The 27,766-nt window shown below is 39.7% G+C and overlaps 1 protein-coding gene across 2 annotated transcripts in view; it reads left to right on the top strand.

Moving 5' to 3' along the window:
- Window positions 1-5,502: 5,502 nt before the first annotated feature.
- The window catches only part of LOC149283424 (volume-regulated anion channel subunit LRRC8B-like), a 35,900-nt gene continuing 13,636 nt past the window's right edge, over window positions 5,503-27,766 (top strand). Inside the window, exons 1-2 of one of the 2 annotated variants that reach the window (XM_089497539.1) lie at window positions 5,503-5,652; window positions 25,212-25,258. The gene's annotated coding sequence lies outside the window, so the exon portion shown is untranslated. Of the gene's footprint in view, window positions 5,665-25,211; window positions 25,259-27,766 lie in introns of both variants that reach the window. The other variant, XM_089497541.1, reaches the window with a different exon arrangement.

Raw genomic sequence — 27,766 nt, 5'->3', positions numbered from 1 at the left:
GAAGAGCAAGAGGATGAAGCTGATGCTCCTAATCAGTTCAGGGTCTGACTTTCTTTTCTCTTTTCCATAGGAGATGAAGCTAAGCTGTCATTCTACAAGGGACCTAGCAGGATGGGTTCTTTTTCTTGTGCCTGTCGCAGAACACACAGCTAGGTGATGGCGGCTGAACTAATCTGATCCTGCAATTGACCTAGCAGGATGCTGTCTTCTGCCTCCAGTTCCGGTTTCTCCCATCACAAAAGAAAGCAGGTGGTGAGGGGGCTACGGAGGGCTGTCTGGTTTCTTAAGGCAGAATTACACAGAAGGCAGAAATTTGAGCTACAGCTTTCATAAGCTTCAGCAGACTCTCTCAAGTGGGACTCCCGTGAATCTCTTTCTTGAGCGGAGAAGAGGCAGGTGTGTTTTGGCAATACCTGTCAGCAGGAGTCCGCATTTTCTTTTCTGTCAAGCGTGCGACACTGCATTCTGAAAGTAATTTCCCTATCTAGTTCAGCAAACTCACAAATAATTTATAACCCCCTAAAGTTCCTAACTTCAACTCTTCCTTTCAAAACCAGTCTTTAACTGGATTACAGATGGTTTTTGTTTGCACCGTTAACAAATAAAATCATTCCAAAATAACTAGCTAAGCAAGAAAAAACAGTAAGAAGTCAGTTTTCTGGTCATGATTGATATATATATATATATATATATATATATATATATATATATATCAAACTGGTATTTCATAAAACAAAAACAAGATATAGCAGGTTTGTATGTGTACCCAGCCATTATGTATAGCTATGCTCTTTACATTGTTTATTCCTAAGTAATTGGAGGTTAGAAAATAAAATAAAATGGGACATGTGTGGGGTTTTTTTAAAGTTATCAAATGCAAGAGCTTATAAAAAGATAAAGAGTGTTGTAGAGCATTAGATCAGGGGAAGGAAACTTAGGACCCGAACAGACAGGCCAAAGAAAGCAGCTTCAGGCCACTTTGGAAGTGTGCCATTTAAACGACACACATGTCCTAAGATGCCAAAAGCCATAGTCCGGTCCTAAGGACTGCAGTCCTAAGGATCAAAGTGCAAGTTTATCAAATGCAAGAGCTTATAAAAAAATAAAGAGTGTTATAGAGCATTAGACTAGGGGAAGAAACTTAGGACCCAAACAGGCAGGCCAAATAAAGCAGCTTTAGGCCACTTTGGAGGTGTGCTGTTTAAATGTCCTAAGAGGCCAGAAGCCAAAGCCGCGGTCCAGTCCTAAGGACCGGAGTGAAGCTTCGGTGTAGCTTTCAGCCTCTTAGGGCATGTGCATCATTTAAACAGTGCACCTCCAAGTGGCCTGAAGCTGCTTCATTTGGCATGTCTGTTTGGGCCAACAGATTCAATTTATAATTTAGGCATGAAGCCTGAGCCTATGTGGTATACTGGTTTGAATGTTGAGGACCAGAGTTCAAACACCTGCTTACTCATGAATGGATGGCCTTAGAGTGAGTAACACTCTCATAATTTCCAAGGACAGCAATGGCAAACCCCCTCTGGGAAAATATATTGCCAAGAAAACTCTGCGATAGGTCCATAATAAATTGAAAACAACTTGAAGAGGCACCACCACCACGCCAGCATGAAGCACATTGATTTTGGACCAGTTTAGCCACTGTCCTACAGAGCTGGTATGGTGGTTTCAGCGTGGACTATGACTCTGGAGATGAGGTTTCAAATCCTGTCTTGGGTATGGAAAACCACTGGGTGACCTTGGGCAAGTCACACTCTCTCAGTCTCAGAGGTGAGGACTGGCAAGAACACCTCCAAACCTTTCCAAGAAAACCCTGTGATAAGCTTGCCACATGTTGGAAATGACATGAAGACACACAACAACAACAATAGTCACTGTTTTGCCTAACCTACTTCACAGCATTGTTGTCAGGATAAAAATGGAAGAGAACTACTATATGTCAGCTGCTGTAGAAATAATGAGAGCCAACACAGTGTAGTGGTTTGAGCATTGGACTATGTCTGTAGAGACCAGGGTTCAAATCCCCATTTGGCCATAGAAACCCACTGGGTGATCTTAGGCAAGTCACACTGTCTCATCCTCAGAAGATGGCAATGGCAACCTCCTAAAGAAACCTGTTAAGAAAACACCTTAGGGTCACCATAAGTCAGAAATATCTTGAAGGTACACAACAACAACAAGATAGGAATAATACGTGGTTCTTCACTTCCAGATAAATGTTTTTGAAATATATGCTTGTGAACACCAGTGAGCAAAATGAGTGAATAAATTTATGATCCTTCCAGATGAGACAATTGTTAGTGGGGGGGGGGGGGGCATGCAAAATATCGGTGCTGTTGTGTGACTTCAAGTTGTTTGGGTCTTATGGCAACCATAAAGTGACACTATCATGGGATTTTCTCTCCAGGTTTCTTCAGAGGGGGGTTGCCATTGCCATCCTCTGAGTCTGCAAGAGTGTGAATTTCCCAAGGTTAGCCGGTGAGTTTCATGGCCAAGCTGGTATTCGAATCCTGGTCTCCAGTCATAGTCCAACATTCAACCGACTACATCATGCTGGCTCCCACCAACAATTGGTAGCTGTTCCCAATATTTGTCCTGTCCCTTCCATCATCAGCAACTCTGGAAACTTGGGTGTATTGGTGGATCCGGCATTACTCTTGGATCTTACAATGCAGGTGTGACCTGGTATTTCCATATACTTGCTGGTGGAAGAGAGCAATTTACCCATTATTCATAATTCACAGAACTTCCAGATTAGCCAGCCTTTGATGATTCAGAAACTTCAGGTGATGAAAAATGAGAAGGCTCACCTGTTGATGGGTGTGTCTCATGTTGCACCTATTTTGAGATAATTGTACCAGCTGCCAGTCCTTTGCATTCAAAGCATTTGGATGTGTTTGTTCTTGTTTTTGCCAGGAAAACTCTAAATAGCCCAGGTCCTGACCATCTCATAGAACACCTCTTCTGTAATGGGTGGGGTTGGTGTAACCCTCCAGACATTATTGAATCCCAGTTGCAAGCATTCTTCGCCTTTGTCCGTACTGGCCAAGGCTGCTGGGACATGTAGTCCTACAGCATCTGGTGGATCATATGATTCCTAACCCTGATCTGTGAGGAATCCTCACCCAAAATAATGATTGGACAGCTTCCTATTATCTCTCCAGATGTAGCTGAAAATCTTCCCCTCTAAGAAAGCTTTTTGAGATTAGTTGCAATTGAAGATTAATGTGTTCTTTGCAGCTGCTGTTTTAGATTGTTTTGTGGCTTTTCTATACATTTTCAAATTGTACAATGCTGTGAAATATAACATTTTTTTTACTTTAAAAATGTATATTGGAGTATCATATAATCATTCAGTCCACCCCCACCACCCCAAATAGGTACATAGATAAGAGGCATTGTAAGTGGATTCTAGGGGTACAGTCCCATTCGGTGGGTCTTAGCACTTCAAAAAATTATGGTAGAGTGGGCGGGGGGGAGTTGGTGCTATCTAATTTATCAGCATCCTACCTAGTTTGGCCCTTGTTTTGGGACAAACCGTGATGTAATGTAGCAGCACAGAGAAGAAGTGAAAAATTAGGAGCCCTTTAGATGTTTCTAGGACTAAAGTTCTCATCACTTTTCTGTTGGCTAGGGCTGGTGGGAGTTGTAGTCCATAAACATCTGGAGACTCTTGTTCCCCATTCCCCAGATGCATATACATCTGATGAATGGATGATGACGAAGAGCAATACATCCCACCCAAAATAAATTTTAAAGAGCTGGATCCACCTTGAAAAGAGCTACATGTGAGGTAGGGTGGCATCTGGGAAGAGTGTCTTTTAGGTAAGGAAAAAGATAGCTGTGAACATCTTGAATGGTTGTGCCTACTGGCAAACTACTGGGCCATCTGCTCGCCATCTTAATTTCCTCAGAGTGGCTCTGGCCCAACATGAGGTTCAGAACAACAAGTGATAAGGAACTCCTTTCTCCTGCTTTAACTGCCAGCCTGGTAGAAGAATTGTGCACAACTTGAAAACTTTGGCTGGGTTTACCATTTGTCCCAGAAAACCAGGAAAACCCCAGATTGAAGGGTTTGAAAAATGCCTCTGCCAGCTGGGCCAGTTAAAGCAACAAACTACACATCCCAGAATGTAAAATTGATGGCAATATATAAATAAACAACAATTGAAGTACAGTGGGGCCTTCCAGGTCCGCCTTGGAGACCAAAATCCGTGGATCTTCAAGTTCCATTGTATAGTCAAATGGTGTTCCTTATAGAAAACAGCAAAATCAAGATTTGCTTTTTGGAAGTTGAATATATATATATATATATATATATATATATATATAAGCCATGCTTGGTTGAATTCATGGATATGGATGAATTTGCATGCAATGTTAATATCAAAATGTGATGTGTGGAGGGCTTTCTATAGAAATTATTTATTTCTATAAAATAAATCTTATTATTATTATAGGCAGTTTATCATCATCGTTGTAATCATCATGGGGTTGGTGTTGTCTATTATTTTCATCATCACTATTACTGAGGCCATTTCTTCTTTCTCTCAGTGTCTATTATTATTATTGTTGTTGTCATTATTATTATAATCCCTGGTGGCGCAGTGGTTAAATACCCATACTGCAGCCACTCACTCAAAACCATCAGGTTGCGAGTTCAAGACCAGCAAAAGGGCCCAAGCTCCACTCAGGCTTGCATCCTTCCAAGGAGGTTGCTAAAAGCTTAGACACTTTTAGTTCAGTATGAAGCAGTATATAAACAAAGCTGTTTGTTATTGTCATTATTATTATGAGGCACTTTCTTCTTTCCCTCAGCGTCTATTATTATCATTATCATTTTTATTATGAAGCTGTTTCTTCTTTCCCTCAGTGTCTAGTAATATTAATATTGTTATTATTATTATTATGAGGTTGTTTCTTCTGTTCCTCAGCATCTATTATTATTATTGATATTATTATCATTATTATTATCATGAGGCTGTTTCTACTTTCCCTCCATGTCTATTATTATTATTATTATGAAGCTGTTTCTTCTTTCTCTCAGTGTCTATTAATATTAATATTGTTATTGTTATCATTATTATTATGAGGTTGTTTCTTCTTTTCCTCAGCATCTATTATTATTGATATCATTATTATTATCATGAGGCTGTTTCTACTTTCCCTCAGCGTCTATTATTATTATTATTATTATTATTCCCTGAGTGTCTATAATTATTATTATTATGATGATGATGATCATGAGGCTGTTGTTTCTTCTTTCCCTCAGCGCCGTCGTCGTCGTTACTACTCTCCTGGCTGCCTCTGTTATTATGAGTGCTGCCTGCCTGCCTTCCCCTCTTGCCTTCCCCCATCTGCCCTGCTGCTGCTGCTGCTGCTGCTGCCCGCCTTGCCTCAGTCAGGGGTTCTGCAGAGGGGCCTCTGATTGGCTGAGGCGGGCGATGACGCGCTGAGGCAGGTGGGCGGAGCCTCCGCGGCAGAAGCTCTGGCCGAAGCCGGTCCTCCTCTCTCAGCCGCCCCTTGGCTTCTTTATTTCCCCTGCTGCCTTTCTCCCTTCCTTCCTTGCTTCCTTCCTGGCGGCGGAGGCGGTGGTTCCTTGGAAGCCGGGCTGGAGGGCTGGGGGACGGCGGAGGCGAAGGCGGCGCTCAGGTAAGGCAGCAGGTGAGGAACTGAGGTCCGTCCAAAACACGCTGCAGGAATAATCCACTTCGATACTGCTTTAGCTGCCCTGGCTCCATGCTGGGGAATCCTGGGAAGTGTAGTGTCTGTGAGACATTGAGCCTCCTCTGCCAGACAAACTACAGTTCCCAGGATTCCCTAGCGCTCTCAGGCTGGGTGGTTTCTCCAGTGTGTTTGGGATCTGCAGTTCGTTGAGTTGTCCTCTGGGGCCACGCAACACACTACAGTTCCCAGAATGCCACAGCACTGAGCCAGGGCAGTCTCAAACCACATTTATTTCTGTAGTGTGGATGCAGCCATTGAGCCTCCTCTTGTCAGAGAGGGTTCTGGTGCCACGACAGACTGCAATTCCCAGGGTTCCATAGCATGGAGCCATGGCAGTTAAAGTGGCGTCAAACTGGATTATTTCTGCAGTGCAGCTACAACCCTGGTTTCCCATTTGAGCAGTTTGAGGGGAAGCAGAGGCTGCATCTGCGCTGGAGAAATGAAATCTGCCCTGGCTCAGTGCTAGGGAATCCTGGGAATTGGAGTTTTTTTATTGTGTTAAATCCTCTCTTAACCTGTTTTCCTGGACAGAGCTGTTGGTTGTTGTTGTTGTTTTTCCCCCCTTGCAATTTAGGAAAGGATGCTCCTGGGCACCTGCTGAGTGCTTTCCTTTCACCATTGACTGAGTATCAAAGTACAGTGCCATCCAAAGAGTGATACCTTTATGGCTCCAACACAAATGCACAGTGTACATGTTGCAAGCTTTGAAAGCCCCACTGGCTTCTTCATCAGGCAAAGGGGATAAAAGTCATACAGGAGAGAAGAATAAAATACAATGGCCATGTGTTTAGTCATAGGCCTGCATTTTGTCCAGATGTTGTGGTTGATTGAGTAGCTCTCCTTGCACAAAAAGAACCCCCAAATCTTTGGGGTTCTAATAACCATTGTATCTGTTAGAGCATAATCCTATCCTAAGGCGCATCCACACTCTAAAATCAATGCAGTTTGATACCACTTTAGCTGCTATTGGTCTGTCCTACAGAAATTCTGGGATCTGTAGTTTGGTGACGCACCAGCACTCTTTGGCAGAGAAGGCTAAAGACTCCGTGAAATTACAAATCCCAGGATTCTCTAGTTGGTGTTGATCTGAATTATTTCTACAGTGTAGACATACCCCCAGAGTCTGCTTAAATTCTGCTAGAGGCAGACTCTGTACACACAGCAAAGTGTTGTGTCATATATTACAAAATCTGTCAAGCCTTTTCAAGTGCCACAATGCACTTTCTGGTGGTTGGTTTCAATACTGAGTGGCTGATGCTACTATAGTCACCACTCACTACTATAGTCACCACTTTTAGGCGGCATGGATGTGTGTTATCTACCTAAAAGCCCTATTGTTCTTAGCCAGGAATCGTGAATGCAGTGGTAGTAATCTTTGTTTGTTTATTTACTTAAGGTTGTCTTCTCTCTGTGGGGATAAACACCCATTTGCGTGTGATGAAGGTGTGTTGAAACTGCTTTTCACCACACTTTAGAATATCTGTCCTCGCTTTCTTGTGCAAATGAAGCCTTATGGCCTGTCCAGCTCAAACCTGTTTCCTTACACAACCTTGCACAGTTCTAAATGGGTTGGGAACTAATAGCTCACCTTGTACTTGCCCTGCTGGTTTACTATGACCCAGGTTTCTGCATCGTGTGGTGAAATTATCTGAGCCAGCAGTGCTCCCTGTTGCTCTCGGGGCATTGAGTTTGGCTACCTGCAAGTTAAAAGCCAGGAGCATTAAGAGATGCTCTTCATCGGCAGCTTTAGACCTTTTTAAAAGTTACGCTAACAAATAAGCGGAAGGTTAGTTTTACTGGTGTTGCGAAAATATGCCTTTAGGTGGTGGTTATTCATGCAGTTTTGTGAGGGATAGTTTTATACGTGCTCTTATGCATAACTGGCTCATGAAACCTTCAAACTGGAGTAGACTATATGGGTTTGTTCCCAGAGCCTGCATGCCAATAGGCACAGCGTTGGCACAGGCTTGTCCCACATTGCCCTATCTAATTTCAAGGCATGCAAGAAGCCCCTACTTAGGCTTCCTGCCGTGGCAGGAACAGAAAGTGCAGACGGCGGGTTAGTTGCTATGTCTCCAAGGAGAAGGCATGTCAGACAGGTTCTAAACATGGATTAAATAGGTGAAAAGCAATCCCAGAAAGAGACCTTTCTATAAGCCCTGACTATACCATGTGGTCCTATTTTAGAGCCCACAAAATATTCTAATGAATTGATCTCGGATCATGCCCGTCCCACCAAAAGAAACTAGAGTGCATGTTTTGATCCTTCTCTAATGAATCCAGGATGTGTCTAAATAAATTGCTAAACTAAATAGCATAAGCATGAACGTCCAAGGAATGCGTATCCAGGGCCAAATCTGAGTTTGGTGACCTGATATTCATGATGAACTGACCCTGTATCTAATATGTAAATGTTTTTTGACAGCTACAGAAGAGAACTTGATAGGAGTGGAGGCTCTAGCTTTGTTGCAATGATGCTTAATTATTTAAGATATTTTCATCCCAATTTAAAAAAAAAAACTTGTTGAATAGAAAAAAATACATGCAAATCAACATCAATTAAAGAACTGGAGGAATAACAAAAAGTAATACTATTCATCAGAAGCTCAGGAAAATGAAACAGATTTGCATGTGAGAGTTCATTTTCCTAAACACCAGTCTTCTCCAAACAGGTGCCCTCCAGATGTTTTGAACAATGGCTTCCATTAGCCTAAACCAGCATGGCTAATAGTTAGGGATTATGGAGGTTGTAGTCCAAAACATCTGGAGAGCACCTGTTTGGGGATGACTGCTTAAGACATTATTGGGGAAGGGAACGTAGTTGAAAATAATGGGATTTCCTTACATGTATAGGTTTGAATTGCCAGGTTGCAGTCTTAACAGCAGATCTATGATGTTGCAGAAGTCCCACTCTGTGCTTATGCCCCGTATATTGCTACAGAAGAAGATACACCGGCAGTAGGGCCACAAATATCATTAGGTGGGCATGGATGAGATCCTTTTATACCCACACAATCCACAACCTTTTTATTTCCTTTGACATATGATCCCAAAGCACCAAGAATTATGTAAGATGTGGAGTTGTTAACGTTCCTCTCATTACTTTGTATGTGAGGGAGAAAATTTAACTCTGAGAATAAAAAAAGAAAGGCTTGCCTACCCACTTTCATTCTTGGCTGGTAGAACTCAGGAAGTGGCATTAGATTATCTCACTGCCACCTCCCTAGATTTTTTTTCCCTGACTCTGCTTTATTTGAAGGCAAATGGACTGTGAGTAAGTGGAAGATTGTACTCTTCTCTTCCCAGCCTTGATGACAAAATATCAGGGTACACACCACAGTCATAGAATAAAACAATTTGTGTGCATCCAGCTATTTGGTGTGAAATGATTTCCAGTTCCCTAAATCAAACAAGCACATTTGATTTGTAAGATCAAACCAGCCCGCTATCTGTTTGGTAATGAAGAACACTGTCTTAAAATGTCTCATCGGTAAGTTGAGGCAGTGTGACATTAATTGGTAATTTGGAATGATCTGCTCTCAATATGAGAGCTAAAGGGCTGATTAGAATGCAGATTTTATGGACAAAAAGCTCTTGTGCTATGTCAGTGACTGTCTTCCCAAACTAACTCATTGCGGGACAAACATATCATACAAATACTTTTTAAACTGGATTTTTGTGCATATTACACATTATGCTTGATAAGCATTCATAATGCTAAGCCCAGCTGGTATGCTAATCTTTGACATCTCTTCCAAACTGTCCATTTAAATCCATCAGAAGGAGATAAAAGAGTAAAAATGGCTGAAAGATTCTGTGCTTAAGTAAAGGCCTTGAGGAATGCTGATGATATACATGCTAAGGGGGAATTACAGGTGAATTGTCGAATTGGTTAGCATGGGTCCTCCTTTCCTTTTTTCTTTTTCTGAGATTTTTACAATTCTCAGACTGAGACCATCATTGTTGCTCTGCGGTTACCAAATGTATAACACAGAAGAATAAACCATTATCATTATCTTTATCTCCTACATTTGTACTAAACAAATACTGTACAGAAAAACACATAACACGAGTGTACACCACTACCATAAACATGCAATACAATCCAACTGGCATTAAAACATGTGATAGGAGCCAGTTTGGAAGATTTATTTATTGAAACTGACAGCAGTAAAATGATCTGTTCCACATCAGGAGAATATTTCAGAGTTGCAGCATCACCACAGAAAAGAACTTGTCTTTTGTGAACAAATATACAGAATTCAGCTTTAGAAGATGGTCTTAAATTACTGTAACTACCTCTGGTACTTGCAGATGTGCTACTACACTTGGACTTGACATGTTTAGCAACCTTTGAGTGCATTTCCCAAAGGTAAATCTTTGGTGCTCTACTGGTGAATAAATTCCATTATCCATGGGAAGATATCACAAGAGAGAGGTAAAAGGGGGAACTCTAGTAGTGGGTCAGGTAAATTTGTGGGATTCAAAACTTCCTCATTCCCATTGGCCCAGGGGAGGTGTGGGAAGATTACTCTGCATATAGAAGTAACAGTAGGAAAAAAGGAGGATAGGATAAAAGGTCCACATAAACTGCCCGATCAGTTGTAAGTATAGTGAGAGTTCAAAGACTTAATATTTCAAAGTTGTACAGTTGGACCTCCATATCTAGAGATTCTTTATCCATGGATTCAACCATCCACAGTTTGAAAGTATTCCAAAAAGTATAATTTCCAGAAAGCGAGCCCTGATTTTGCCATTTTATATAAGGGACACTATTTTACTTTGCCATTGTATATAATGGGACTTGAGCATCCACATGTTTTTGTATCCATGGGAGATCCTGGAACCAAACCCCAGTGGATATTTAGGGACCACTGTATATTTCAAAGGCATGATTTTGAAATCACATACTTTCTTTTGAGTAAACATACATATAGTAGTACTTTTAGTTTTAGTTTCAAGGAATACTTCCACTTAACTTACACAGATGTTCTCCAGATAGCTTCATTTATTGGTTTTTATTTGTATTACAAAATGAAGAAAAAATGGCATGTTAGTTATAAAGGATAAATAATTTCTAAGACAAGAGTGCAGTGATGCTGAATGCCTTGCAGATATATGTTAAAATACAGAAATGATGCAATCTTTCAATCATACCCAATGTTCAAAAATATGTAATGTCTTTATGGGACTGCATAAGCAACCAAATTCTCCCTTCTCAGTGTCTCTCCATTTTATGCACAGTAATGCATATGTGTTTCCTGCTAATGGTATTCTTCTGATTATTCCAATGCAAAGTAACTCATGTCTGGGTGTTGTGGGTGCAAAGTACATTTTTGTGACATTATGCCAGTTCAATTATTCTTTTGTGAAATTCTGATCATGATTTTGTTGACATGGCAGGTCCCAGATTGACACTTCTGTCTTGTGTGCACTAAAATAAAGGCATCTGAAACATGTATTCGTCCTATTTGCTAGTGGAATGAAAATGACTGGAGAAGCAAAACTGAGCAAAATTTAAATAAAAGTAGCAAAATTGGGAATCAGGTGGCAGAGTGAAACCTATATTCATAATGCAAAGTAAATATTAAATGTGTCATTTAAATATTAATTACCATGGAATTGATCCTGATTTAGCAAAACTCTTAAGAATGTGCTTGAGCATTCTAAAATATTCAAGGTGACATTAAAATAATATTTTATTTTGTTTTATTTTATTTTATTTTGAATACACTGGGCCCTCCACATTCACAGGGGTTAGAGGCACAAGACTGCCATGAATATGGAAAAACTAGATTAAAGTAACACAACTTTTTTAACCTAAGAGAACACCTCTCTATGAATCTTTTGGTCCTCCAACACAACTCTGTGGTCAACATCTGTCAAAAGTTGACCATAGAATCACACTGGAGGGCCTAAAAATAGAGAAGTGTTTTCTCTAGTTTTCTGTAGTACTGTCTAGGTCCTCTAGAGCAGTTCTATGGTCAACTTCCAGCAGACTTGCACTGGAGGACCTAGAGATTTCTAGGGATAACATATTAATCGAATCCACAAATATTCAAATCCGCAAAAGTCAAAGCAGCAAATGTGGAGGGCCAACTGTGCTTGTATCCCACTCTTTATCCACAAAGGCTCTCGGAGTGTTTGGAGGGAGGGCCTTTCATCTGCCACTCTTGTCATTTCTTAAAAACATTGATCTGTTGAAGTAATACCTGCATTTCCAAAAGTAGAGTGGTGAAGACTGGGAAGAGTTGATATCACAGAATGATAAAATACAGCGGACTTTTATTGTGAACAATAGTTTGTTATGCTAGTTTTCCAATGAGTGGATAAACAATTCAGTAAATAGTTTTTATAGAACTTTTAACATGTGGTATGCTATAATGTTCAAAGAGATGCCTAAAAAAATATACCAAGCAATGTAGCTGTTCTCAATTGCACTGAAAACAAGAGTTCTTGTGGCACTTTGATGGCAAATTTATTATGGCATGTATTTTTCTACCTTTCTGAAGCATGATTAAAACTCAACAGGTGCATAAATTAACATTGAGTTTTGGGTACATATATATTTAATTGTTTTTTACTACATAATTATTTTATAGTACAGTGGGCCCCTGGTATCCGCTGGCATTTGGTTCCAGGATCCTTCCCCATGGATACCAAAATCTGTGGATGCTCAAGTACCATTACTTACAGTGGCATAGTAAAATGGTGACCTGTATATAAAATGGCAAAATCAAGGTTTGCTTTTTGATATTTTGGAGGGGTGATGGAATATTTTCAAGCTGTGGATGGTTGAATTTGTGGATATAGAATCTGTGGATGTGGAGTACTGACTATATTTTAAAATGTTATTGTAAAATTTACTCTGGCTTTAAATTTTGTTAAATACCATGTTGTGAAGTTCATCCTAAAAGGTAGCTTGTAAAATATTTTATATAATAAGTATATACTCTTTGTTAGATGATGAGGGGGATTATAAACAATGAACTTTTAAAAAATAAAGTAGAGAAAGTGCAGACAATACAGTTATGCATACCAGTGTTGACATTTTGTACTTACTCTGTTTATGTAATAAATGTCAGCTTCACTTAGTAGTTAGACCATTTTTTGTCTTCAATACCAGCTTCTTTTCTTTCTTCAAGTCCTCTGACGTAGGCAGAAAGGATTTGGGTCAATGGATGGCTTTCTCTCATTTCTGTCAGGATCCAGATAAGTTACAAAATAGCACAAGAGAGTTTACATGCAGGATGTGTGTCTGTTATACTTAGTTTAATCATGAGCTATATTGGCCAAACTTTGTACTGGTATAAGGCAACAGTGGAGAATTTACAACCCTCAGATAATGGGGAATATGTGGTGTTGCTGTATTGCATCTCTCCCATCAGCCATCACCAAACTAGCTTGGGCTGGTGGGACTTGCAGGTCAAATATGTTTGGTTGCCCAACTCATGCTTTAGGAACTAGCCTGAACGTTCAGTGGAAGACTAGAGAGGACTGACTAGGAATTTCTGAGACCCTCCCTCAGGCTGCATCTGCACTACAGGAATAATGCAGTTTGACACCACTTTAGCTGCCATGGCTCAATGCTGTGTAATTCTGAGACTTGTAGTTTTGTGAGATACTTAGCCTTTTCTGTCAGAGAAATCTAGTGCCACAACAAACTAAAAATCCCAGGATTCCATAGCATGGAGCCATGACAATTAAAGCAGTGTTAGATTGCATTATTTCTGCAGTGCAGATGCAGCCTAAGACTGCCCCATTAACAGGAGGACAGGGCGTTGATATATGAAATCCTGGAATTTGTATTTGCACAAGATTTTCCATGTCTGGGACAAAAATTTCACTACTTTGGATAGCTCCATGTAGCCCAAAATAGATAGTGAAAAATACTTTCGGACTTTAAAATCATTACAAAGCAAGTTATTTTTGAGATCGGTACTGTAAGAAACAACATAGTAAAAGTTGCAGTTCCTAGTCTAATAGAGAACTGCTGTTTTGCATATGCAATGGTCAGGCTAGGATGACCACAGATTACCCTCTTGCAGGACTTTTTAAAGCAACATGTGACAACTGAGGCCTGTTCCTAGGCACTGACAGGAGTGTAGGGGGCATTATCCAATCTAACAGAAGATGGCTTGTTTACAGGGCAAGACACTCTGATATTGGGACCCCCATGCTATAAAAGGCCCTTTACCATTGCTGAGGTTTTTGTGATACTATCCAGATCTTGGCTGACAAAATGGAGGGAAAACAACTAAGAAATTCCCCCACCGCAATCAGGATTATGTTGCAGGACTGCTTTGTGGAACAAACCATAGTAAAAAACAAATCTTGGCTTCCTGTTATGTATGAACACAGCCAGTGTTGGCGCACTGGTCCTCTTCAGTAGTTTCTAATAATTTGGTTCTGATGAAAACCCACTTTGTATCGTGATGAATGTTGGAACTGTATTGCAAATATGTGTGTTTTTCACATATTATTGCCCCCTCCTCCTGATATATTATTATTTGTCATAATCAAGCAGATGCTTAATTTTCTTCATTGTGGTGCTGTTCCATTGAACACTGACAAAGAAAATCTGCTGGCCGTCCACATCAGATAACGTAAGAAGCACTATTGTGGCACAAAACATCTGAAGGGTCAAAGTTTCTTCACTCCTGCATTACAGGTTTAGGAAGCGATGTATACATTGCTGAGCTGAAGATAGTTTCAACTATTGGTTTTTTGCTTTTTAAATCTGTTCAGAGGACTATACTGAACATGGATTATGGCTGCTTCACAAATCCTATAATTCCTGGCAAGAATGAGTAAACAGTGGAAATTTTTAGAACCCATACAAAACTCCTAACAATCTAGGTTTTTTTCCCTATTGTTGCTCCATGTGTGCGTGTGCCTCCCTTTAAGTCACCTGTCGGCTTCTAGTGACCCCATGGATTTCATAGGGTTTTCATAGGCAAAGAATACTCAGATGGTTGTGCCAGTTCTTTCTGTAGCACCTGGTATTTATTGGCAATCTTTCATCCAAGTACTAACCAGAGCAGATCCTGCTTAGCTTCCAAGATCAGACTGGATCTGGTGTCTTTATTTAAAACCTATCATTTTCATTGCATACAAATATACATGATCTATACATTTTGTTGCTGAATCTACTGACTGTCAAGTTGGAACAAGCATGCTTCAGCTTGATAGTCATATTGTTCCACCAGTTCTTTTTATGGACAAACTGATAAGCCGTTTTTTTCCAGAAAGCAAGTTATATTCAGGGGTGTACATAGTAAGAGCACTAGAGAGGGGATACTAAATAGCTTCCAGGCTGTGGAACTCCTTGTCAGGGAAACTGTTTTGCTTCTTTCAGTAGATAAAGACATTCTTAGTTAGACTTTTGGCCATTTTTACAGCTGTTTAAAAATGTTAATAGTTTAATTTTTAAAAATATTGTAGTAATTTTAGTTGTATTCTGTTCTAATCTATTTTGTAAGCCACCTTGGGTCCCATTTGGGCAGAAAGGCAGAATATAAATAAAATAAAATTAACTAAAAATATTAAACATGATTAATAATATTATATAATAAGCTATGCCATATTAATTTGAAAAGAGCAACAGCAGAGCCATGAGTAAGGAAACACTGAGATGGAAATGCTTCTCCTTTATATGTTTGTTCTTTTAGATGAAAAGGCAAATAATGGTGAAATGTTCCTATTAGCTTAGAATATTTCCATTGAAATTAGTATTAAAATCATTCAAAACTTTCTACATGAGCTTTACAGTCAGTATCTAAGTTTTAGATGCAAATTACATTCTTGTTTCCTTTGTTCCTGTCATACAATTATATTTAAAATTAACTCCTAACTGGCTGCTGTTTTTCCTCAAGAAATGTCTAAAATATTTCCCAGTTTTAAAAGTTGAGAGCAACTGGTCTCCCATGTGGCAAAAATGGCTTGGGTCCAGAGTTTCTTTGAGTGGAAAGCTGCTCATGGGATGCTTCTGCTGGAGGAAGAGTATGGAAAGGCATGGCCCCTTGAAAAATTATTACTCTTCATTTTCCTTGAAAATTGACTCTGGAAGACTAGAAATTCTGAAACAAGTTGGGAAGGAGGCAGCAGGCAGGGAAGTGAATCAACAAAAATTGGAAGGTTATCTGTAGCTCCAACATGTTGACTTTCATTTAAAATAGTGATTCCCAAAGTAGATGGTACACACACACCTGGGGGGCAGGCAGTGGAAAAATCCAGAGGGGTAGTAAGGGGAAATGGGGCAGTAGAGGCAGTAGTACTGGGATTCAAGAAACACAAGGGGAACCAGTGACCGTGATGGGGATAAGGAGTTGGAGCACACATTGGTGGAGAAGAAATGGTGGCAAAAAGGAGCTTTCAAATTTGTGACCCTGCTTAATCTTTATGAGCTTTGCCAAGACTTGGCTAGCAGGTTGGAACTACACTGCTGTTCCTGTTTTCTTTCATCGGACAAGCCAAGACAACAGAAGAAACAATGGTTTTTTGGGGGGGCGGAGGGGGGGAGATGGCTTGAAGCTGTGTGGGGAAGTAGAGGGAGGAGTATCTAGGGTTGATTCTTTGAAAGAGTCCTTCACTTCTATTGTCTCTCTGACTGAGAGTCCTTCCTAGCTTAGGAGAGGAGTGGAAAGCCAGCTGCTCCCCTCTGTCCCAGCAAAGAAGGGTTGAGAGTCCTTCCTCACCAGGGAGAAGCTTTTACTTTTGCATCCAATCACCTTGTGAGCAGCATCCAAGCAGTGACTGAGAAGAACAAGGCCAGCATGGGCAATAGACTTCTCGGTCACTACTCAGCTGCTCCCAAGGCGAGTGCCTGCCCAGTTGCTGCTTGATCAGCTGCTCAGGTGCTGCTCTCTTTGTACCCGATCACCTTGGGAGCAATAACCAAGCAATAGGCCAGCTGGCCTCCCTTCTGTTGTAAGAGTAGCACGGGCAAGAGGAAGGAGTTGGCCTGCTGTATTCATACATGAGAGACAGAGGAGGAGGCCCGTGATGAGATGGATGCAGCTGAGATAAACTGTGGGGTGTGTGTCCTGGGGTTATCACCTAAGAGAGGAAAAGGCTTAGAGACCACTGATTTAAAATACTGTAGTAAGAGAACCATTAGTTTAAAAAGTATAGTTTGTTGAGTTGATAGGCATTTACCAAAATGGTTGAACTATGGCATTTTCAAAATGGTTGATTCTTTCATCATGATTTTAGGCTTAATGACGAGATGTTATTTAAAGCTAAAATACAGGATACATTCAGGGTATCAATCTTAAGAATTTTAGGAGTTTTGAAAATGTAATACCAATTTATCTAAGTTGTTGAGTAACTTTTAAATATATTATAGTAGTTATTTGGAATCTAGCTAAATTAGATATATTTTATTTATTTATTTATTTATTTATTATGGTATTTATAACCTGCCCTTAAGCCCTAATGGCTATCAGAGTGGCTTACCCTCTGATATTTTATTTTACCCTGTTGAGGATTATTTACAATAGTCTACATTTCTTTCCATAGTTTTTAATTTGTCTTGGATGGGTTTTTTGGCAAGATGTATATTGACAAGCTAATCACATTTGAATGTCTTATTAGCAGTGGCTATTTCTATAGAACAGTGTGTGAACTTAACCATTGTATGAGTTGAAAAAACATGAGTTTATTTTGGTTTTCATTATCCTTTGTTAATTGTCTGCTTCTCTGGAAGTACCAAAACAGCTTGAACAATTTATCCAACACAAAGAAAAGAGATTGGAAAGATTAGAAACCCTAGTGCATCCAAACACAATGTTGAATAAGAAAGCAAATTCAATATGTTATGTGTGTCATCCCCAGTCAGAATATTTTCCATGTTTTCAGCTTTGTCTTTTATTCGTTGTTACATGCCCCTATGTTTTACCCTTGATTTATCTACGGGTCATATCAAAATCCATAATTTGGGCCCCCAAACCGGCCCTTGATTTATACATGAAGTTGACTTATAGTCGAGTATATGTGGTAAGTTAAAAGATCAGTTTAAGCTTCTCGCTTATACAGTGGTCCCCCGGGTTGTAGCTAGAATTGTTGTATCTTTAATTCAGGTTTTAAAAGTTCAATCTTTGTACAGCTGAGCACAATTCTCTTTCAGACGTGACATGATAATGGGAAGTAGCTGAGTGTATTCTCAGAGCAAAGTGTGGAATCAGGTTCAATTCACCCCAAGAAATCTAGGTACAAAAACTCACCAATAGTTTGTGACTAGTCTGTTTTTTGATTTGATTGATTTGGTACAAGGTTACTTCATGGACCTGTCTTTTTCAGGAGTGGTGCTGGTAGAATATTCTGCTTAAGATATTTTATATACAGAAGTAGCATACACATTTAATAAAAAAAAAATTCCAGTCTAAGGAATCAGAAAAAAATGGTTGAAGGTTTGTAACATCTAAAAAAAATTCAAAACCAATCTACAGAACAAAGAAATACCTGCCAAATTACTTTCCAGATTTTTTTTTAAAAAAGGTTTTTCATATTTAGAGGAAATCTTCTTCCTGTCATACTCTGTTTAGAGCCATTAAATTTAATTTTAGCTTGCCATCCTTCCATACAAAAATCTACACCAGTTTACCCCCATGCAGTCTTCATTTTGGCAGTATAATTTATTAGTACATGGGGGTCATTTTGTTGCTGCTATTAAAAATTGGGAATAGAGATTGAAGGCTCATCCATCTTTTCTTTACTACCAGCATGTTGCTTTTAAATAATAATCCATATTAATAAATTCTGTTGTTGCAAGGATGCATTGTGTAGCAAAGATACTTCTTCCCTAACTCTGCTTAACTTCAGAATTAAACATGAAGTTCATGAAAGTTGTAGCTTTTTCTGTTTTGTATCTTCTTCCAGATTGAGAAACCTTTTCAAAAACGTTTAGAAAATATTCCAACTGTACCCTGTGCTTATCTTTTAGCACATTCTGAAGAAACGTGTTTTTAAAATAGTGAAATTTTAGAATGCATCTATTTTTAATTGGATCAAACTGTAACTCTTTTCTAGCCAACTAACGGCTTCTAATAAAATTCAGCTCCAAATCTGGAGATAAATAGAATGGGATTAAAAAGAGCTCCAACAGTATTCTAATAGCTTTGTGCTTCCAGTAATGGAGCCATTTATGGCCTAAATCCAACTTTGTATTAATGGGCCTCTGTCAGTGTGATTTTCCTCTTCTCTGTTCCTCCTTACTGCTCTGTGCACTAGCTGAAACCTGTTATCATCCTTCCTGGTTTTGATGGTACATGTCGGCCTACAGAAGCAATTCAGTCAGTGGAAATGAGCAGTTTAAACCTAGCACACATTCAGTGTTTAGGCGTACTGTAGCTGATTTGCTATTCGTTAACACCATTAAAGCCCAAGTATCACATAGAAATAGCTGATATATCAATCTGTTAGTGGCTATAGCTGAACTGGCATTTAGGTTCATGATGAAGCTTCATGATGGGTTAATTAAGGTTAAATTGCATGAAAGTGAAATGTTTTTAGTATCTATAGCAAAAGATTACCAGGGCCTGTTACAGACAGCCAAAATAAAGCTGCTTCGAGTCACAGTGGAGGTATGGTGTTTCAATGATGTATGTGTCCTAAGAGTCCAGAAGTCACACCAAAGCCACGCTCTGGTCATTAGGGATGGAGTGTGGCTTTGGTGCAAATTCTGGACTCTAAGGATGCATGCATCATTGAAACACCATACCTCCACTGTGACTTGAAGCAGCTTTATTTTGGCTGTCTGTAACAGGCCCAGGTTTTTGTTTTGTTTTTGTCTCGTGGATATATTAAAAATGGGGCTTAGGTTCTTGGTCCTGACCCTCAAAATACTGCTGCTAATTTTGCAGATTGTCTTAGGCACACCCATGAGCATTTTGCAATCAATGCAAAACTGCTGTTTTTGTCTTTATGTCTCTGCCTGTGTGTGTGTGTGTGTTTTATCACTGCCTGGAATGTTTTTTTCTCAAAAGGAAGTAGTTTCTCATTGCTCAACTCATTTAACAGATTATTACTTGGTACCATTACTGCAACCCAGAAAAGCAACTTACAGGGTTATTTGTACTAATGGGTTTTGTTGTTGTGTACTTTCAAGTAATTTCCAACTTATAGTGACCCTAAGACAAAATTGTGGTGTTTTCTTGGCAAAATTTGTTCAAAGGAGGTTTGCCATTGCCCTTGATGCTGAGAGTGTATAACATCCCCAGTGGGTTTCATGACCAAGTGAAGAATTGAACCCTGGTCTCCAGTGTCATAGTCCAACACTGTTACTGTTTATTGTGGTACTGAGAATTATAAGAAAGTGCAATTTCATCCAAGAGCCAGTGTGATGTGGTTGTTTGAGCATTGCACTATGGCCTGGAGATGAAGGTTCAAACTCCACTAGGCCATACAAACCCACTGGGTGACTTTGGGCAAGTCACACTCTCTCAGCCTCACAGGGATGCAAAGACAAACTGGCTCTGAACAAATTTTGCCAAGAAAATCCAGTGATAGTTTTAATATGTACTTCATATTCGTTCTTTTAATCGATGTGTGATTTAACCAATGCCTTTTAAACTAAGGTTTGTCTCTTAATTATTGTTGTTTCCCACCTCAATCGGTGGGGAGAGGCGGGTAAGAAACATTATTATTATTATTATTATTGTGTTGCCATAAGTGAATAATGACTTGAAGTCACACAACAACAACAAAGGTTCATCCAAGTGGCCAATTCAGATATTCTGAAATTCTGGGGGAGGAGGAAAATGTAAAAAATGATAAAAAGCAATCCTTCTCTAGTACTTTCTTCCTGCCCAAGTGCCTTGAACTACAAGCCCCCAAAATGATCAAATTTGATATGAGGGGCATTGCCGCATTAGTTTTCCACAGCATACAGAAAGTTCCTCACACAACTCTTTAAGGGTGTACAGAGATGTAGTTACATGTTCACTCAGTCCCTTTTGCTTCTTCATCTCCTTCTCCCCCAACCACTCACTTTAAATCACATGCCTGAATCTGCCACAGGCTTACAGAAAAGCACCCCCTTCCTCTTCCTCCTCTCTAAATTCTCTTTCACAGGTAATACCAACCTAAGGAGTACAAATATATACCCTGTGCTGCTGTTCTGAGCAAGCAGCTGTTAAGGCAGCCCTCTCTCACCACACCCATACATTCACTATATGACTCTTTTTCTTGTGGCGGCAGCAGTTTCTCTTCCTCTCATTTGGGCAGAATCTCCAGCTATCCTGAGAATCTAAAGCAGCTCACGATTTCCGTGTTTTTTCTCCACCCCCACCCCATTGCCAGCTGCCCTTCCCCCTGCTCCTCACTAGCTGAATAATATTGTTGTTGTTAACTGCCCTTGAGTCAAACTTTACTCATGGTAACTCTGTGGATGAAACATCTCCAAGCCCCCCTATCCTCCACTGCTCTGCTTAGATCCTATAAATTCAGGCCCATGACCTTCTTGATGGAGTCTAGCCTCTGGCATGAAGTCTTCCTGTCTTACTACTACCTTTCCTAGCATTATTGTCTTTTATAGTGAATCCTGCCTTCTCGTGATGTGGCCTGAGATGACAGCCTCAATTTGATCATCTGCCTGTTTTTCTGCTAGAGGGAAGCCTCAGCCGCCAAACGGCGAGGCTTCCCACTGGTGGAAAAAGTACCCGCAAAAAGCGGGTTCTTTTGAAGCCACAGTGGCAATATAACAAGTGCGCCACTAGTGCACTTGTTACATAAGTGCTGGTTGGCGCTGTGTGGACGCCGCATGGCACTTACGTAATAATGGCAGCGCCCATGTAAACAGGGTGCCGCCATTGTTACGCCCTCATCACGTGTGAGGGTTGCGGGTTGTGTGTGTGCTCAATCCCCCAGGCAACCCTCGCACGTGATGAGGGCGCCTGAAAGGCCGATATGTACCGGGCCTTTGCTTCCTTGATCTGTTCAAGGACCCATTTGTTTCTCTTTGGCTGTCCACAGGTATTCTCAGCACCCCTCTCTAGCACCACATCTCAGATGAGTTGATTTTCTTCTTATCCACTTTATTCTCTGTTCAGCTCTCACATCCATACATGGCAATGGGGAATATTGTGGCTTGGACGATTCTGGCTTTACTGCTCAGTTGTATATCTTTACTCTTTAGGATCTGGTCCAGTTCTTTCATTGCTGCCCTTTCCATTCCTAATCTTCTGATTTTTTGACTGCAGTCTCCTTCCTGATCAGTTTTTGACCCAAGGTTTGGGAAATCTTGAACTATTTCAAGTCCTTCCTTGTCGGCATTGAATTTATGTAGATCTTCCATGGTAATTATTTTTGTTTTCTTTATGTTCAGCAGCAAGCCTGCCTTTAATAAAAATAATAATAAAGATTTATTTATAGCCCACCCAATCATGAAGAATCCAGGCGGGTTACAACAATAAAATACATCAAATTACAATAGAGTTAAAAAATCAAACCCTAGACCTACCGCCCCTCCCCCCCCCATTCCCAGTACTAAAACAGAATTATAATAGTATAAAAACATTAAAAACATTTTTTAAAAAGGCAGAAACATAGGCAGGGAAGAATAGACAAATGAGGGGACAATATCTCTATATCTGGGGAGGGTAACTAAGTTGGAAAGGCCTGCCTTTGGACTTTGTTCTTTAACCTTCTATACTAATTATTCAAAGTCTGTGATGTTTTCTGCTAGTAGTGTTGTGTCATCCACATAGCTTAGATTTTAGATGTTCCTTGCACCTATCTTCACTCCTCCTCCTCCTGGGTGTAAACCTGCTCTTCATATGATATTTTCTGCATGCAAGTTGAATAAGTAGGATGATAAAATGTAGCCTTGCCTGACCCCCTTGCCAACTGGGAACAATTCTGTTTCTGGATCAATTCTGTTTCTCCATATTCTGTTCTAATCTGGTCCTAAATACAGATTTTTCATCAGGATTGTCAAATGTAGTGGCACTTCCATGTCTTTAAGAGCGTTCTAGAGCTTTCCGTGATCTATGCAGTCAATGCCACACAAAGAGACAGATGTCAGCCACCCATGTGGCCTTTCCTCCTCCCATCATTCAGACTGAGAAAATGATTGCACTACACTCTTAAAGCGTTGCTCTTCCACTTTAACTTCTCTGGCTGCCCCCTGCTGCATTCTGGGATTTGCAGTTTAGGAAGGGGCATTTAGAATATTCAGCCAAAGAGCTCTTAGGCCTCACTGAACTACAAAGCCCAAAGTGCAACAGCAGGCAGTCAGAGTAGTTAAAGTGGAATAGCAATGCTTTAAGTGTGTAGTAACACACCTAATAACAGATATTATGTTACACTGAAAAGTAGTGGTTTACAGCCCTGGCTGTTACAGAATAAAAAGGAAACAAAAAGATGAATACCATTATGTCTCATTACCACAAAAAGAAATTAAATAGCAAAGTACAGTAACTCATTTGTACAATGAGTTATTTCCCTATCCTTTTATTTCTAGAGCTACCTCAAGGCAGTGAAGTTTATTCATGCCCAGCAGGTTGTCAGGTTGCATCCTTTGGGCAAATTCATTGGTGAGTTGCATGCAGCCTTTGAGAATATTCACATGACTATCACACAGTAGCTATTTTGCTTCTGTAACAATGAGTTGAGAAGATCTTAGCAGGGCTGTTAATAACAGGGTGTCTTGGAGGGTTACCACAAGTCAAAGCTGACCTGACAGCAATTAACAACAAACATTGATATAGGGTTAAAAGTATCTCTGTTCTCCAACTTTGTGGTTAAATAACAAATTACTGTCCCTCAGTGGTCACTTATAAATGCAGAGTAATAGATTTACATTTAAAAAATCATGGCTGGGAATTGTAAATCATCATTATGCAGTTATCTCACAGACATGCAGAAAATAGCTCTAGTTGTATTGGTGTAGCTGTAGGTGGCTTCCTAATAGATTATTAATAGGATTGTAAGTGTACAAAAACGTTTAATGGCTCTCTATCCTTATCTGTGTCATTCACCTAAAATATGAATATTAGTTGTCTTAGATCAGATGTCTGGGAAGGTCCACTAGCCAATTCCATAATTTTGCATTGTAACCTCTGATCTGAAGTGGCTCTAAATTTGTACTTTCATTTTCAGAATATTCTGGGATTTAATTTGTTGGCTCCAGTAAGTAATTGACATTGCCTTCTGTGACACCACAAGGTGTTCGGCATCAGCTGCTACTTCACAATCAATTTTTGTGACTTCAGGTTTCTAGCAAGAAAAGGTGCCACTAGCCTGGAGTCTTCCCAGCTATAGTCTTATCTGAATCCACCTATCAGATTTACATCAATTGTGTGGCCGTAGAGCTAGTAATCCCTGAGCAATCCAATGCAAATATAACTTTTTATAGCTTCTAAAATAACTGGAGGTTTGGAATTCTTTCCATTCCCATATTCATTCTGACATCTTTTTCTCCCATACTCTGTCAGTGTACTGTGTGCAAGGGCTGCAGGGAGTCCAGAAAAGGAAGAAAGACCAATAGCACTACTTGAAAGTTGCACTACAGTGATCTATGACCCTTTACACTTTTTCAGCCCTGTCCTCCAAATACGCCGTTATTATGTTTGAAGTAGTGAGATGTAACCTAAATATATTTGTTAACACAAGAAACCCATTGGCTCCATTAATAAAAAAAGGTTACACATAATTAGCAGTAAGCAGCAGTGGTATATTGCATATCTCTTTGTGCAGTAAATATATTGATCTTTTCATATGAACTAAGTTTTGTCTCAAAGGTCAGCATTAATTAAGATAGACCCACTGTGGCCTAGTCGTGTGAGCGGTGCACTGCAACTCTGGAGATCAGGATTTGATTCTTCACTTGGCCATGAAGTCCACTGAGTGACTTTGGGCAAGTCACATACTCTCAGCCTCAGGGGATGGCAGTGGCAAATCTCCTCTGAACAACTCTTGCCAAGAAAACTCCATGATAGGTTCATCATAAGTTGGAAACGACTTGAAGACACGCAGCAACAACAGTAAACACTATATCATGGCTACAGGGCTGTTGAATTTAGTTAACTGCATGTATGATACACACACACACACACACACACTCCTCCTTCTGTTCTCGTGGTCTTGAGACTCACACCTTGCCTATGTGCGAGGGACAAACGGAGGGGGAAACAATGGGGTGTGTGCCTGAGGAGCGTGCGTGCACACCCCTGCAGCCACGTGGCTGGAGTATTTACAGTTAAATTTTCCTTTGTGTAAGTGAAGAAATAATTATGCAGCTTACCCTAAATGGAAAGAACCCTTTGATCTGGGGGAAAAAAACTGTTGTGCACAAAACATGCCACTAGGCGGTGCCTTAGGTTTAATTATTTTCCAGCAATGTCAGAGGTGACACTTGAAAAATCCTAGGAGCTACAATTAGTGACTTTAGATTATATAGTTTATATGGATATTATAAGCATAGTGCTATTCTGTAACTTTGTATTATAAATGTTTGCTAACCAGTTTAATAATATGTTTTGCAGGAACTGTCAAACTCTAGAAGTGATTACAGCTGACTGGCATTTAATAGGTAAGCGTATATTTGTCCTTTTTGAACTTAGAGTTAATACCTTTCTGCTTGTTACGTTATACAAAAACATTAATTTAACCCATAAACATTTTCTCGTCTGTGATGAAAAATGGACAGTGGCTGAGATCTTACTTACATAAAAGAGATGTACAGTTTATCCACGGATTCAGGCATATAAAACTTTTGTACAATCCACTTGGAAAATAAAATATACACACGTTTAGAAAGGAGAGAAAAATGTACAACTGGATGCCAGCATAGTTAAATAACAGTGTCAAGGAAAACCTGAGGCAAGAAAAGGCTTTTTTTAAAAACGTGGCTTACCAAAATGTAGGAAATGGGAAAGCAGATACTGGAACTAAAACAATGAAAGAATTTGAGAAGCAAATTAACATTTAAACAAAATTCTTTTAAAACTATATTTACAGATGTAATTTAGTTGTGATTTTATTTTAAATGAGAAATGCATGAAACAAGTATTGAAGGAGAGCATAAGGATTGTAGAGATGAAAAATAAATCTTGGTATCAATTTTTGCTTTTGAAGCTTGTTGAAGGGATACTACATCCAAAATGGCTTATTCTGGAAGAGTATCTCAGACGATATGTCAAACAGAAGTAGTAAAGCCATATCTTGTTTAAGTCATATCTCCTTATCTGGATATCTGCTTTATGTGTTGCTATAAAAATATTTTAGATATGATATGAATAGTAAGTGCTATATGAACCAGTGGAACTGAAAGATTTCCACATATTGTGTAAGGTTTTTAATCTTATTCAGAATATAGCAGCTGCTCTTATTTTAGTTACTAAAATGTAGTAGATGAGCAAATGCTAAACACCAGTATGACTAATTGATTAGCCATAGCTCTGTTGAATTCCCTACGAAAGGGAACAGAATTAGTGTGTAAATGGGGAAGATAATATACTTTGTGACTAATTTGTAAGGATTTTTGAAAAGTCTTCAGCAAGCAAGTGGATTTTATGGCAAGATTTCGTAATGATGGTGAGCAAAATACATTAGGATGAATGTTCTGTACTGTGTTGCTGAGACAATTCACCTTTGAGGGTTTTTTTAATGTTCCTAGTACAGGAGATAATGTGTCAATATCAGTTCACTGCATGCCCATTATCAGAACCAGATGTACTTATGCAACACCTTTGATTCCCACACTGGGTATAAAATCTGACCAAAATATGGCCTTGTGAAATACGTTGATGGCTATCCAGACATGGATCTGTTAAGGGCTGCCAAAGCAGGACAATTTGCTAGCTCCTTTCTAAAACAGTGAAACTTATTGAGAATATTCAAGAGAATGAGCCTGATATCTTAGCTGAAGAGATAGTTTCAAGAGAGGTTTAGAAAGATCTTGGTTACACTGTCTAGGAACATATAATTGCTCCTTAAGGATTTCAAGAAGCTAGAATATTGTCTAAGTGCAACCTTTGAGGTTTCTCCACTACTAGGATGTCTCCTAATGCTTAGCTAATTGCTTGACTATCTCTACAGCCCCTCTGCAGCCAGCCATCTATCTTGAACTTTGAGCTTTTGATGCTGTTGTAGAGAAGAACCTGTGTGCCAGATTCAGCCAAGATTCTAAACAGAGAATTCTTTCCTTTAAAGAAAGGTTCTTGTGGCTCCCTTTCTGAAAATTTTAAAAACTAGCTATTAAAAAGCTTCTTAAAAGGCGTGTGTGTGTGTGCGTGTGTGCGTGTGTGCGTGCGTGCGTGTGTGTGTGTGCGCGTGTGATATATATATATATATATATATATATATATATATATATAGGTTTAAGCTTGGTTCATTGAACCCATTTATATTACACGGTTGTTGTTAACTGCCCTCAGGTCATCCCTGACTCATGGCAACGTTGTTGATGAGACCTCTCCAAGTTCTCCATCTTTCACTGCTCTACTTAAGTCTCATAGGTTCATACCCATGACCTCTCTGATTGAATCTACCCATCTGGCATGCAGTCTTCCTCTCATTCTACTACCCTCCACCCTCCGTAGCATTATTGTCTTTTCTGTTGAGCCATGCCTTCTCATGATGTGGCCAAAATACGAGAGCCTTAATTTGATCATCTTCGCTTCAAGGGAAATTTCTGGCTTTATCTGCTCAAAAACCTACTTGTTTGTCTTTTTGGCTATCCATGGTAGCACTGTTCTCCAGCACCACACCTCAAGAGGATTAATTTTACTCTTGTCTGCCTTCTTCGCTGTCTAGCTCTCACATCCGTACATGGAAATGGGGAATACAATGGATTGAACAATTCTACCTTTAGTTGTCAGTTGAATATCTTTGCACTTTAAGATGTTGTCTAATTCTTTCAAAGCTGCCCTTCCCATTCCTAGCCTGATTTCTTGACTGCAGACTCCATTCTGGTGAGTGTTTGATTCACGGTATGGGAATTCATTAACTATTTGGATTTCCTCATTGAAACTACACAGTTATAGCAGTATATTCTACTTCCTGTGGGATCATGGGCTTTATAGTTTGGTGAGGCACT

This window comes from Sceloporus occidentalis, unplaced genomic scaffold (assembly GCF_023333645.1).
Source record: "Sceloporus occidentalis isolate IW3139 unplaced genomic scaffold, rSceOcc1.0.p SCAF_104, whole genome shotgun sequence".
In the NCBI taxonomy this organism is placed as follows: Eukaryota; Metazoa; Chordata; class Lepidosauria; order Squamata; family Phrynosomatidae; genus Sceloporus; species Sceloporus occidentalis.
Note: the sequence above shows the minus strand (reverse complement) of the source record. Positions and strands in the feature narration are given on the sequence as shown.